General features: G+C 37.8%; 1 protein-coding gene across 9 annotated transcripts in view; it reads right to left on the bottom strand.

Moving 5' to 3' along the window:
- The window catches only part of MECOM (MDS1 and EVI1 complex locus), a 543943-nt gene that overhangs the window by 103300 nt on the left and 424803 nt on the right, over positions 1 to 15840 (bottom strand). The window lies entirely within an intron of this gene.

Below are 15840 nucleotides of genomic sequence, written 5' to 3'. Positions count from 1 at the left end.
AGATCACAAGTAGACAGAGAGGCAGGCAGAGAGAGAGAGAGAGGGAAGCAGGCTCCCTGCTGAGCAGAGAGCCCGATGTGGGACTCGATCCCAAGACCCTGAGATCATGACCTGAGCCGAAGGCAGCGGCTTAACCCACTGAGCCACCCAGGTGCCCCACAAGGAGTCAAGATTTAAACAGACTGTTTTGTCTCCTAAATGGGTGTCAGTTCTCTTAATCATGGTATCAGCCAATTTATTAAAAAAAAAAAAACTGGGATTTTATCAGGAAAATTTAGAGTAGATTTTAAGGTACATAAAAGGAATTTAGGTCCCCAGCCCACAGACTGAAGATGGCTAGTAAGAAAGAAGTAAGACTGCAAAGCCAGTACAAATAACCAGTTTGGTAGTTGGGAAATGGGTCCTTGGGGCCAGTCATGTTGTATAGCAATAGCAATCCATGTTTCTAGAGCCCATATATACTCTTGAACTTTCAGCATGTAGGGAAGTGACTGATTTTATAAATAAGAAGTCTGTAGAAGACATTTTCAGCCACTGATAATAGCAGCGCCTGTGTCCATCAAGAAGGCTGACTTCTGATCCACCTCTACTGCAGATAGGTGGCTCGGCTGCATCCCAAGATGCACTTATTTTCTATAAAACAGCATTGTCTCTCTCCCCCCTTTTTCTTTCTTTTTTTTTTTTTTTTTTAAGATTATTTATTTATTTATTTGACAGGCAGAGATTACAAGTAGGCTGAGAGGCAGACAGAGAGAGAAGGAGGAAGCGGCTCTCTGCTCAGAGCCCGATGCGGGGCTCGATCCCAGAACCCTGGGATCATGACCTGAGCGGAAGGCAGAGGCTTTAACCCACTGAGCCACCCAGGCACCCCTCTTATTATTCCTATTTTTTATTGAGCTCCTACTGTCTGTAAGCTATAAGAGCATAAACAAGGCAACCCCAGGCCTAGATTTCTTGGAGCTCCCAAGCTGCTATGTAGTCAGGTGTATGGGAGTACAAAAGGAGAGCACCTGCCTGCATGATGGATGAGGCAAGAAGGCAAAGGGAGTGCATCTTTTAAGACTTCCCAAGTGAAGGCAGGTCTGAGCTGAAACATAAAGGACAGTAGGAATGGTTTCCATAAAATAGAGAAGGGCAGTGTCCCGTGTTAAAGGCTGAAAGTGAGATGAAGAATCGCATTTGGGGTAGTTTTGTTTGTTTTGGCTTGGTTTTGATGGGGTTCGGAGGAGAGAGGCAGACAGTGAAAGGGAAAGGAGAGAAATGAACAGGAAAGAGAGAGAAATATCCTTGTCACATGGTGAGCAAAGAAGAGATATGAGGAAAAGCATCAGAATCTGATTTGGTGGTATTTTGTACACTCCACAAACGTTGGGTTGCTCAGTAAAATCAGAAAAAAAAAAATGCGTATGTGTCAGGGTTAAAGCCTAGGATGGATAAAGTAAATCTGTGAAAGCCATTTTTTTTAAAGATTTTATTTATTTATTTGACAGAGATCACAAGTAGGCAGAGAGACAGGCAGAGAGAAAGGGGGAAGCAGGCTCCCTGCTGAGAAGAGAACCCAATGTGGGGCTCGATCCCAAGACCCTGAGATTATGACCTGAGCCAAAGGCAGAGGCTTAACCCACTGAGCCACCCAGGTGCCCTGTGAGTGCCATTTCAATGACATCAACATGCGTTCATCTCTACTGATTCTGTCTAGCGTTAGAATGAAAACTTTTACTGACCAGACTGTTCAGGAACCTAAAAATGAACAACTTTAGGCATAAATTTTGAGATCACGGCCAAATGTTTATTTTAAGCCCAAAATGAAGTCTCAATTTTTTTCACTGAGAACGCATGCTTTAGTGTTTATTTATATATTTCTGGTTGAAGGTTTTTTCCTACAAATATTGAATTACAATAACAAAGCCCAGATCTTTGGTTATAATCTTATAAAACACATTGAATAAATCTAGGTAGTAAGACACGTGTGTGAGTGTGTGTCTGTGTGTGTGTGTATATATATACACACATTATATAATATATTCATAATTTTTCTCTCAGAAAATTTTTTAGCATTTTCCAAAACTTCAAATAAATTTTAGTCGTTTTTAAAAATCTATACTACTGTGCCTTCCGTGTGATAAAAATTATGACGAACACACTGCGTTCTAATATCCTCTAATTAGCACAGTTGAGATGTTCCAAAAGAATGTGGACAAGAATATGCGAAAAAATACCGACATTCCTTTTCATTTTGAAATTTTCAATTGCCAAACCAGTATCTTGCCCTCATCACTTTGGATCATGTAGGATTAATCAATCCTTAAACTAGTTAAACTTGAACTAGTCCAGTTCACCAAAATTAATGATGTCCACTGAACGACCAAGTTGTCTACTCCATTTGAGTGTGCTCTGATCCTTCTACAGATAGTGTGAGTATCAACTGTGCAATTACTGTCCAATTTACCACACCTGCTAAGAAACCCACCCTGAATTATTATTACCTACTGTTAAAGAGGTTTACTTTTAAACTTGTTACTGTTAAACAAGTTTAGAAGATGACATTGTGCCTCCATCTAATATATAAAAGTGATATCTTGTTTATTATCATTTTACTGATTAGAGTCAGTAGGTTATTTGAGCTCAAGGACATGCAAACAGGGACAACTAATTAATGGCTTAATAGCAACCTGGAAATTGCCCTATTCCTTTCAGACATTTTTTTATCAGTAATTTGGATGGAGGGCGGAGGGGGTGATAACAAAGTGACATAAGCCTGATGGCAGGATTAGGCCTGGGGTCAAAGTAGAAAGACCACGAAGCAAGAGAACCCAGATGTTAGATCACCTCACTAAGTCAGAGGTATATGTTTATATTAATTTTTTTTAAATTTTATAGATGTGACTATGCTGCACTTATATCTAAGAAATAAACTGCCTGAATACTAAATGGAGAAAAAAGCTGACCTACTAATAGTTCACAGGTCATGGATGTAGATATTTGGGTGGACTGCAAGTTCTGAAGCTGTGATAGGATCACACGTAGAGCTGCTACAATCCAAGAGTATTCTCAGACATATCATAAGCATAACAAGAGAAAAAACAGTTTTTTTCACTCTGCATTTGCTGAACGATCTCTGGCATCAATGGCAATTCTCAAATGGGCGAAGTGAATAAATCAAGAACTGAGTTCAGTTCTCTGTGTGGCTGTCTTTGGATCACCCCTTTATGCTCCTTGCACTTTTTTCCTAAGTTAAAATAAATAAACATTGCATCCCAAAGCATTTTATAGAATAAAGAATTATTTATCTAAAAATATTTACAAACAGAAAATAAGCCTTCAGTTATTACACAAAAATAACTGAGAAAGGAAAACAAATAAAGGTAAGACCCTTCAATATTTTCACAGAAGAACATCTGAAGAAGGAAATATTAAATAATAAAATATTTAATGTAATTTCCAAAGATAACAGGGCAGGAAAACCTAAGGCCTATCTTGAACTCTTGGAATGTTAATCACCCATTTCAAAAAGATTTTAGAAAAAAAGAAAGATTTTAAAAATCTAAGCCCATTGTAACAGTTTAGATGCAAAAAGACCTAAACAGCATTTGTGTTTATATATAAATAAAGAGAAATCAATATCAACTGAAATTGATCTAATCCATTGGCAATCTTTTTATTAAATCATTTTCCTTTTTATCTGACTTTGCACTCTGAAAACATATAACAAAAGAAATGAAGCTTCTTCCTAAAAATACCAATAGTATATTGGCAAGTGATTGCCACACTTTTATGTAAAACTGACTATGTATGTTATTGTATCATGACTCATACGTGCTTCCCAAAAATAGTGAGAATGTAGATTATAAAATCAATGACAACATTTCAAGATGAGTAAGCATGATTTGGGAAAGTGAAATTTTCTGATAAATGACCAAGACGATCTCTTCTCTGTTATATGAAGACAACTCTTCAAAAATGCTTCTTTATAAACATCTCAATAAATAACAATAATATGAATATGTATGCATATAATATTTTTTCCTTCCGAACACAACTCAGGAATCCCTGGGGCTACTCTTCGGGGAAGCCGTAGTTCTGTCTTTCTCACACTGACACTATGAAGAGTCTGTGCAGTTGGGTGCCACTCCTGAAATCACCAAAAGCCTCAGTGCCTTGCTGAACCAGAAATATTCTCCCAGTTGCAGTCATTCAGCGCCAGAATTAAAACAGAGCATCAGCCAATGTAATATCAGACTGAATTGCTCAAGTTGCATTGACCATTAAAAACTCACTCATTACTTACATTCGGGGTGCAAGTATTTTTTTTTAAAGATTTTATTTATTATTTATTGGACAGACAGAGATCACAAGTAGGCAGAGAGGCAAGCAGAGAGAGAGGAGGAAGCGGGCTCCCTGCTGAGCAAAGAGCCCAATGCGGGGGCTCGATCCCAGGACCCTGGGATCATGACCTGAGCCGAAGGCAGAGGCTTTAACCCACTGAGCCACCCAGGCGCCCCAGGGGTGCAAGTATTGTGCCCTCATTTGAGAAGCAAATAAAGCAGTTAGCCATGACCCAGAAAGAACACAGTCGACAAAAGAGGTAGAAGGGTGTAGTGGGAGTACCCAGAATTAGACCCATGTCCCATCTCAGCCATGTACAGCCACATCATTTTAGCAAGTTATGAAACCACTTACAACCTCAATTTCCACATCTATTTCATAGGAATCCTTATAGCTCCCCTGTTTGCGTGAACTTTTTGTGAGCATCGAATTGGATAAAGCATGTGAAATGGCTTGTATAAGTCTTGCGAAATGAATATTTTAGCTAATCCCTGATCATACCTCTGCATCAACAATGTTCCACAGCAATTAAATGAGACTCTACATATTCCGCGTGAAAATGAGCCTGCTGTGCAGGTAGATCTGGCCAGCAGTGCCTGACCTCGCAGGACCAGTGACCACCACATGGGGAATCCAGACCTGGCCACGGCAGATTGTAGAATGCAGTTTACAAGCAAAAACCTGAAGCATAAGCTCTATTTCTTTTCTACTCTATTCTTAGAATTAGTGGACTTTATAAAAGCTGAAGAAATAGCCTACAATTTTATAAGAACAAAAGGTATAAGTCCAAAAAGGGTACAGCTACGTAACAGCTCATTTTTTTACTAAGCCCACCATTGTTTTTCATCAGGCTGTAAGATAATTTTTGTTAATGCCAATTAATTCCTCGCACAGGCCCCTGTCACTTTATAACCCTCTGCTTCAAAGAAATCAGTTGTAGGAGTTAGGCTGAGAAATAACCATCATAATAGATGTTTTTTGCTCTTGCCTTTACTTTTTCTCTGATAGCCCTTAAGGTGGTCGGAGGTAAAAGCAAAAGATGCATTGTAGCCTGAGGGATGATTGAATGAAAAAAAATGGGGGATGGGAGCAGAACGTACTGGATAGACCAATTTCCCACCACTGCAAGCCAGAGCAATTGATTGATGAATCCTCGCTCTGTCAAGAGGCAGCCTTCAGATTTGATCACATAAATACTCATTCAACTCAAATTCTGCTTGACAAGCCTCAGACAGCTTTGTTCTGTCACAGATATCATTGGAAGGAAAATGCTCCATTAATCATCCTTAATTAACTTTACCATAGTCTGCTGAAACCAATATGCTCTCTGGCTAAGCCTCCTACTTAGCCAGGATTCTGTAGTTCGGAAATAGAAGAGAGTCCTTCAAGTTCCTCCTCTCTATCGCTATTAACTAACTATAGGGATTCAGCATGAGCTGCGTTCACAGGAAGTCGCGCCCATTGATTATGTGAGATAGCTTATCGGTGGGTACATTGTTCGGTAAAGGAAACATAATTTTAAATATGACTGACCTGCATGAGATAGCATTTTATATCTCTATCTCACTGGATGCTCAGAAGTTCTAAGGTTTCCTTCCCAATTCTCAGGTATCTTATGTCCTGAGATATCATTTTCTAAGTAAAGGGAAAGAAAAATTGAAAAATGACACCAGTAACTAAGGCTGTTTGAAAAACAGAGTTGTTGAAGACACAAAATAGTTTGTGATACATCCATAAATACACACCCCTTACATTTAGAATGCCTCACAATTTTTATAAAACTTTAAAATGAGACATGGGCTTGTTTTGTTTTTGCTTAGCACACACATCAACCATTTTTCTTATTTTGGAATTACTTGTTGGGAAATTTTGATAACAAGGATTGCAAGGCAGTGGTACGAAGGGCAAAAGAACAACAACAACAAAAAAAGTGATCACACTTTAAAGTGCGATGTGTGAACTGTAATAAATGAATAGAGTTTCCAGTGTATCCCAGTTTACCTCAGACCATGTGTAGTTCATCCACAGGCTTCCTGGGCTCCGGGACAGATTTTCTAGCAGCTTCAGATCTTAGTCCTGCTCATGTGAATACAAGGCTAGTCCAGTGATAATGTTAGTGACCTCTTTGCACTACGTGCTTTTAAAGCCAGCTGATCCATATTAGAGTCCAAGAAACTGAAATTCAATCTCAAAATTCTCTAGTCATCCAGGTGCCTCTGAGAATTATCTACAGAAAGAGAAATGAACTCTCAGAGTGATGAGGGTGTGCATAGTCATTCTAACTGTGCAAACTAAGAATGTGCTTTGGCTCGTCAAGTGATGCTTTGTCAACTGATGAGCTCAATAAGGACTAAGGGCTTAAGAATTCTGAAAATGATTATACCTTTATAAAAACCCTGGTGTGACACTGTGCAATAGTCAACATTATATTTTGCCCTCCACCCCGAGGAGAGGTAGCAAGGTACTACCATGACACACATTTGATTTATCATTGATCTTTCTATGATCTTTCTGATGAACTATAGTTTTCTAATAAGAGACAGAGTAAAAGCTCCATGGTAAAGCACGTCTCTGTGGATGACAGATTGGTTAAAACAAACACCAAATCATGTCCCCTTTTTGCAAAACGACATAAAGAACATGTTATCATGGAAATCCTAAAACATAGATTTTATTCACCAACATTAAAGTAGATTTTAAAAAAATATATGTGAATGCTAGAAAAACAAGACTTGATTTTAAAATATGTGAACTACTTATGACTTACGACAATAAAAGATGATGTCAGGTTGCTGAGACCAATTCATAACAATAGATGCCTTCTTTATTACAATGGCTCAGTGTTTTATATTTACTTATTACGAAATAGGGTTTTACATTGGGGGAAAATCTGTATCTTAAGTCAAACTTTTATATCAAACCCTCACTTCACTTTGCTCTCCCTTTGCCTAGGGGGAAAGCAAGGTCAGAAATGAAAATAACTGGGCAAAATCCTCTTTGTTACTTTTTCTATTTTAAATTCTGATTAACATTCTTGTGAATTATTCTTTGTTTCTCTCTCTCTTTTTTTTTTTTATCTATTCCCTCCTTCTATTTTTATGCCATAACTTCTTCCATGGCTTAGGCATCAATGTGCCATTGCAAAGTCTTGATTTCTCTGTCCTTTGCACCATTCTAAGCATCTCTTCCATTCTTCCCTTGCCAGGGACTCTTTCCTCTACAGATCTTACCCACTATTCATTTCTTTTTCTCTCTTTTCATTTGCACTCTACTTTCTACCTATTCTTCCTTCTGAACTGTTCAGGTTCATGCTGAATTTGCCAATTGCTATAGCGGGCCCTGGGAACAATACACCACACATAACAGATCTAGACAGTGGAGGGGATAGACACGGAACACTGAATCCCAACCAAATGTGATGAAGACAGGGTAGAAATTCAGTGTGCTGCAGTAACAAATGCAAAGAACAGTCAGGAAAGTCATTCCTGTGAAGTGACAATTAACCGGGAACCCAACAGACAAACAAGAGTTATCTAGAAAAGGACGAGGAAATTGTATAAAGGCCTAGATGGGCTTATTTATTCATTTGTTCACAAAACCGAGTTAATTGTCTCCTATGTGCTTGTCTGTTTTGTATCTTCTATGTCACCTGCAGGGCTTATTCATTTGTTAATTTAAAACTGCTATTTGGGAAAACATGAAGCATACCTGTTAAACTCCCCCAAATATATCTGAACTAGAAATAATTTTGGGAAACAATGAAGAACAAAGTGAAAACTACATTGTAAGTTACTGTTTATTTAGAGCCTGCTTTCAGGATACTTCTGTTCTTTCCCTTCTGTGGCTATCCCAGCAACAGCTAAGAGAATTCATGGTGAATGAGGGTTTTCCTTCTTCACATTATCATGGTAATTGGTAGAAAAGGAAAAATAATGGGAGGATAGGGGAAGAGAAAAAAGTCATTCTTCTTTCCAGTAGTAAAGGACTGTGAAACAATTTAGAAATTCCTCCCTACAACACTAGCACTCACAACAACAAAACTACACCTGTTTCTGGGTCTTATTAAAACCTGAAAGGGGAACAATCGATGATCTTCTCATAACAACCCCAAGGAGCTCTTGCCCAGCTGTGCCAAAGGAATTTGATCAGCGGTTATATCATACAGCAAATATATATCTATCTATCTGTATATGTTTTCAAAAATCATCTGGTAAACAATTAAAAAAAAAATGTGTGCTCTAAATATCCCAGGGAAATTTGTTGATACCAACCATTGAGGAAGAATACAATTTTGCTGAAGTTATTCAAGATATTTGAAATCAAGCTCCATTAAAAGGAACTCTATTTTAAAAGTAATGACATTAGTTAAGTAGATTCACATGTATGGAGTGGCAGAGAGGACTATGAATGTCCTTCCTCATTTCAAAGGTCAAAGATAGCATTAATTATTTTTTAACTAATGTCTATTTGACCACATGCAAACTTAACTCGGTTTGGGTTTGACCTATTCAAAGCCGTTCTTTGGTTCCCGGCTTTGCTGCAGTAACGGACTAGGTTAGACCTTGTGAAGGTCAAGAGAATGGACTCGGTTCATATTATTTTGGCTAATAACACAGTTCTTAAGTCAAAATTTGAGAACTGATCTTTCAAAGTCACTTTTGCTCTCTATACTCATATGTAATTTCAAATTAAATGATAGATGTATCCAAACCTCACTTTTTATTTAATTACTTTTTAGTAACAGAAGACACAGTGGGAGGGTTTTTTAACAAGATCTGGGTTTGTCTTGAAAAAAAAAAATTCAAAAGGGAATTAAGAAAACCATGGGGAACTCAGCATTTAGCAAAGTTCTAATGAATGCGATTGGATGTGGGCAATCTGAAGGAAAAAATTTAGGCAGACATAATGCCAGTCCAGAGAGAAAATGAAAACGGTCTTAGGTGAAGTTCAGGCAAAATAGCACAGCAGAGTCAGGTATTTTGGCAATTAGGTTTCACAGGACTTTAAACATCGCACTAAACATTCAAATTTTTGCTGTAGTGTGATATCATCCTTGGATCCCTGGGCAGCATCTGCCCAGACCTACACCTCTTGTTGAGACCAGAACTTTGTGCTAGCTTTTCCTTCCCTCTTCAGGGATTGCCTGCCCACCCTGATGTGCCAGGCTGGCTGCAGAGTGCCATTCAGATGGCACATGGAATCTCCCCTCCACGCAAAGATTGTCCTGACAGGTGCGCAGTCAGATGGCAATCTCTACTCACGACTCCCTTAGCTTACCTTGCAACCCCCGCGGGTCACCTTACTGTCATCACTCCACAATATACATTTACCCCTTGGCCTGGAGATAATGAAATCTTTATTGAATATGTACTCAGTGTTTATTCAGTTGCATGTACAGCTTTCAAATGTGTTCTAAGACAGTTTTATCTCTTATACCTTAGACAACAAAGAACGTATTTACTTAATGCACTCTGCATGATGCTAACTAAGCATGTCACCAGGTGTTGATACTAGTCAATAAGTGCATTAGATTCTGATATATTCAAATGTCATTTTAGACACACAGGGCTTGGGGGAGGTGGTGTCTTTGTGTGTGTGCATGCTCGCGTGCATAGATGAAATAGAATTTAAAAAGAGAAAACCTCCTCTAAAATGAAATTCAAATCATGATTTAATAATGAATTTTCTAATTGTATCTATGAATTTTCTAATTGTATCCTAACAACACATTAACAGAGCCAAAATGAGCTAGAAATAGTCAGTTGTATTATTATTCATTGTCTTTGGCATCATGTCTTCTTGTCTGAACTAAAGGGTTGCTTTTTCCTGAGCTATTTAGAAAACTTTACCCCCTCAAGCTGTGGTAATAGAGATCTAGCCATTTTAAAGAGGAAAGGGTTCCAAATCAAGGTTTGTATAGTTTAGAGATGCCTTCAAAACCTAGTTGTAGATTTCCATAATAAATATATTTTATGGTGAATTATTCACCAATTATTCAATCTATAAAGTATGCTGACTATATTTAAACCTGGATAAGGTCAACTTTTTCCTTGTGTAAAAATGCCAGCTTGGCTAAATAATCTTACACTTCTAACCATGCTGAAAGAAACACAAAATTTATGTATGGGATGAGAAAGACATTCATAGATAATTTTTCTGGCTCCCATACCAAGGATATTCATATTTTTCTCCTAAATCTGAAACCAAATGTTTGGTTTCCTAATATTTTTCCTGTCTACTGGATTTTTCTTTCCTTCTTCTATGTGGTCACTTACAGCCTGGCCCTTGTGTATTCTCCCAAGAAAGAATTGTTTATTTATATTAGCAGTCCTTTCTGGGGCTCCCTGTAGACTCTGTTTCCAATGGCATGTGGAGTTACTAAGCTTTTATTGTTGACAAGTGGTAGGTGGGATCCAAGCTTTTGTGGTTAAATTGTTTATTGATAATTACCTGTTAATTACCCCACTGCCGAACTCCTGTAATTTACTATAATCATTACTTTCCTTTTTTCTTGAAACCATGAACACAAAAATCAAAGAGCAAGGACAAAAAATATACCTCCTTACCACCTTTAAAAAAAAAAAAGGCTTATTCTTTAATTAAAACCATTTAGAGTCAGAACATTTCCTCACTGTACAATATTTGGATTTGAGAAGGCAAACCAGTGTTATTAATGTGATTATAACTATGCCTAGTAATTGATTTATAACTGGTGAAAATAATTTTGGTGGCAATCATTAAATTAGGTGTCACGCAGTATTCTGGAGTCATTAGTGTTTTATTTTACTATAGAATGTTTTCCTTCCTAGAGTTGGCCAGGAAATCTTTACTAAGTGAAGGCTAGAAGCAAAATAGACTAAAATCCACATTATTTGTTAAAGTTTAAAGCTATTTTAGGTAAAGGTGCCAGCATCCCCAGTTTTATTCCAATGCAGTTATATAATCCCTTGACCTCTCAGAGATCCTCAAAGAGCAGCTCTTACACTTCTTACAGGGTTATCTTTGCTGTGCTATAGTGCCCCCTAATCAGCCATGGTGGAGGAAGAGATCAATATCCAGGGAGACAGTGTACAATGAGCTGCTTCTATTTGAACATGTCTCACGGAAGTCCCCCTAATCCTTCCCCTCCAAAGCTCCTTCAGTACCAAAATCATCTGGTAAAATATTTTTTACTAAAATTTAGAGTGAACAATTAAGTCCAACTTTCTGAGACTCCAAATTAGTTTTGCCAAGCAAGCCGATGGATTTATTAGGCACATATCCCAAAGTGGGATGGACAAGGGGCCACAAAGAACGAGCAAATGAAATTCTAAAACAGCAAACCTAAAACGTGTTGGGATAAACACAGCCATCATCATGCCATTTCTCACCAACTTCCTGTCATTTCTCACCTTTTCACTATTCTACTAGGCATGTTCGTGTTACATTGAAGATACACATGATCAAAATGAACCCGCAGACTTTGTCATAGCCATTAATTAAAATCAAATTTCAGACCCATCTGTGCTTTAGACCACCTACTCTACCTCAACAGGAAGCAACGCAGAGATGAATAGCAAGAAGCCTTGATATGCATTATGCCAATTGATCTACACATATCTTCCACAGGACTCCCTGTGCTAAATGTAGCCCTTTAAAACCCACGTACACACACGCACACACACAACAGGCCATTTTAAAACCACAGTGGAAAGAACATGGCATTTAGAGTTCAAATAGCTAGATTGGAGTATAGGTTTGACACTTACTAGCTATAAAAACATGAACAAATCACTTAACCTCACTGAACTTCTTTTCATCATTTGAAAAATTGGGGTAAAAAAACAATATTGATCTAACCCATTTCTCGAAGTTCTTATAATGATGGCAATGATGTAATGACATAATAATGCATATGAACACACTTTACCAACTGAAAAGTACAGTATTACTATAATAATCATTATCAGTCACGAAAATAATAAACACACTTTTAAATAACTGGCGTAAAAAAAAAAAAAGTCACCGGGCATAGAGAATAAATAGAAAGTCAACCCTATTTAAAAAACCAAGTAAGAGTGTCAATATACACACATTATAGCATTTCAAGAACTATTTTTCCCAGGGAGAGATTAAAGGCAGGAGAGGAAATGGACTGCCTTCAGCTGCTGTCATTGCATTCTTAGTATTTTACTTGGGAGCGGGAGCCTTGTCAAATGGAAAGACTGAAATGAATACATTTCTCAGCTGCTTAGCAGATATGTTTTCCAATATAAGCTAAACATTTCAACCAACCTCATTTCCATGTGAATATTTGCACTCCGGAATAGATGATGGGAATGTTAAGGGGAATGGGTTGATCTTGGCCTTGGAATTATATGGCCTAGGTGTAAATTTATTCTTAATCTTCAGCCATTATGTTTCAACATTCCGAGCTGAAATTTGGTTGAGCTATCAAATGGTTCAAAGGCCAGTTCATGCCACAACTCAAGAACCACCGCTGGGAGAAGGTGGAAACCCCAAACCACAACCAAGTCCATCCATACAGCTTTTCCCCCATGAAGGTTACCACAACATACTTAACATTGTTACAGACAAATTGTTACCATTACCAAGCCAAACAATTGTGTTTTTATGTTTTTAAATAGTTTTGGTAGCTCCTTAGAAACTTTACAGCTGGAGAGGAACTACATCTTAATGGAGCTACATTTATAGAATTTTGTTCTGTGCCACTTCTTCATTTGCTTCCTGATCTAAACAATGGTCCCAGTTGCCAGCTGCACATCAGTTACTCACAGGCCTGGCCTGGGTCTGTGATTCAGCCAAGCTCTGCACAATCGTCCCAGCTCCCAAAAGTTTATCATCATTGTTTCATATAATTGAAAACAGAATTATTTATATGCCACTGCTTACTCTGCAAGCAAATTTACAAGGCAACTGTCTCTCTTAATCTGGAGTAGACCTAATGTAAACAGTAATGCAAAAGAGTATTCAGATTTATTACATTGCTTCCTTAAAGATCAATATTTAAAATGAATACATATTGTGCTAATTTAAACATGCAACACATCACAGAGCTATCTGCAAAAGAAATTTACAGTGGCCTAAGACATTTTTATACTCTATTCCTAATTCTAAGAATACCTTTTTTCAAATGGACAGGAAAAAAAAAAAGAGTTACAAGTTCAATGTTAATTAGCCTCATTTATAAACTTTCATCTAAACCTGTAACCTCAACCGACAGTATATTAAGCTAGTAAAAGGAGAATGAAAGTTGCATTGAGTGTGACCCAGAGAAGAAAGCGAAGCTGACTCCACCCTACTCCATATGAGATGCGAAGATCTGAGTGGACAATGGTGAGGAAATCTGTAAAACCGAGCCACAACCTGCTGATCTTAGAGCAGTTATTTCAGTTTTACTCTGCAGTTCCTAGATTCTATGGGTTTAAACACTCCCTCTCTTTATTTAGACCTCATCTCAGAACTTTGAAATAGTATCCCTTTGATCAGAATCTGAGGTCCTTCAGACCTAGCATCACGTCAAGCTGCTGGGCTGAGACCTTATATGCCAAGTCCCAGGCTACGATGAATTTTTATAAGTGAGTTATAAACCCCTCAAAAACAGGGCTTATAATGGAAATGCTGACAGACTCTTAACTATCGAGTTTCTAGTGGGTTCCTGTTTAATACACTGTATTTCTTCCCCTTGAAGATATTAATTTACTTTTTGAAATGTTCATTGCTAAGATTAAGCATAGGTTTTTGAAATGTGTTCATAGGCAATTTATGCATGAGTAGAAATGTACTCTTCTCCAGATGTACAGAATACTAATTTGAAAATGATTTATAAGCCACACCGTACTGTACATTCCATTCCCTTCTGAAAAGTTAAGACAAGGTTTTCTTCTGACATAACACCAGGATCCTCTATATATTGTAAATATTGCATATTAGTGATAGTGGCATAAATTCTTGGGATGTCAAGTCCAGGATGGGTCAGAATAGAAACATAAACTGTCAGGACCAGCAGGATAAGGGAGAAAAATTGGAAGGTTCAGGAAAAGAAAATCAATTAGGCACATACTCAAATAGCAGTTTCCCACCTTAAGGGAATATTTTTGTGTTTTGTCCAAATGAGTCTCTTAGAATCTTAGAATGTCAGAATAAAAAGAATTTTAGAAATCATTTAACCCAGATGTTGCAATCTGGTGGCCTGAGGGCCAAATTAAGCCCCACAATATGAATAAGGCACATAAAAAAGTTGGCATCTAATGGTGTCAATAATAAGTAATTGGAAAATTTCATCCCAAAGGAGAGAAATTCTATTTCTCTTAAAAAAAAATGGAAATATTTGGCAACACTTGACTTGCATTCTCCCATAGAAACTGAGCAGAAGCAGTCCCCATTAGGATGGGAGTGAGTCCTTCTCTGTGACAATGTCCACTCCTGTGGTTTTACAGATTCACCTTACCTTCTTCCTAGCCCCTGTTGTGTTTATGTTTGTGAATCCTGTCTGGAAATGATCTCGAGCAGGACTCTAAGCTTGTTCATAGGACTGAGATGAAGGGAGAGTCAAACCTTACACGCTTCCCTCTGGGCACTATCAACACATTATCTTCCAACATAGTTTCCTCACTTGGTTAATTGTCTGCCAAGAAAAAAGCGACTCTAGTGAAAAAGAAATGAAAAACTCTAAAAATCAGGATCATCAGCAACTATGGATTTATTTACCTCCTTACCGTCTGACTTAAAGAGCACCTCATTTGAGGCTTTAGTGACTCTTCAGCGGTACAAGAGAACCTCTTTTATTTCAGAGGCTAAGGTGTTTTAAAGCCTGAAAAAACTTTTTGCACCCAGAACACTGGTTCTCAAACTTTGGCTTCACCTAAGAATCACCCGCAAAGGGCTTCCAATGATTAAGCCTGGGCCCCACTAGAGAGTCATTAAATTAGAATTTCTCAATGTAATACCCGGGCATAATACTTGAAAAAAAGAAAAATTCCCTAGATGATTCTAGTGAATAGGTCAGGTTAACGAACACTGGCCTAAAAGGTAATTGATGATTCTATTATATTAAACATATTTTGGGGTATGAAAATGATGTGTAATAGAAAATGCCTTTAAAAGCAATTTTGTACTTTTCTAGATATGCAAAATGATGGTAGAGAGGTTTAAGATCACAAAAAGATCCTGAAACATAGTAACCTTTTGCCTAAACAAAGAAGTTCTAAGATTATCCATAGCTACTCAATTCATGGGAATGTGCTTTCATCATTGAAGAAAGGTCTCCCTAAAATAGCTGGGAAATAAACAGTGAGCATACCAATATGGGGCAGGCAGGGGGGAAAGGTGCAGTATCTCTGAAGGATGACACAAGATGTATAGGAGTTCCAGGTTAAGAATAGTTCTCAATGTTTCCTGGAAAGGACTCCCACATCCTCAGGAAGAAGCAACTATCTCAGAATATCCCATTTAGATACACAGAGGACGGAAGTCACTTTTACAGTAACAACTGAGCTTAAGCAGAGAATAAAC

Source organism: Mustela lutreola, chromosome 2, assembly GCF_030435805.1.
Source record: "Mustela lutreola isolate mMusLut2 chromosome 2, mMusLut2.pri, whole genome shotgun sequence".
NCBI classification, from domain to species: domain Eukaryota; kingdom Metazoa; phylum Chordata; class Mammalia; order Carnivora; family Mustelidae; genus Mustela; species Mustela lutreola.
Note: the sequence above shows the minus strand (reverse complement) of the source record. Positions and strands in the feature narration are given on the sequence as shown.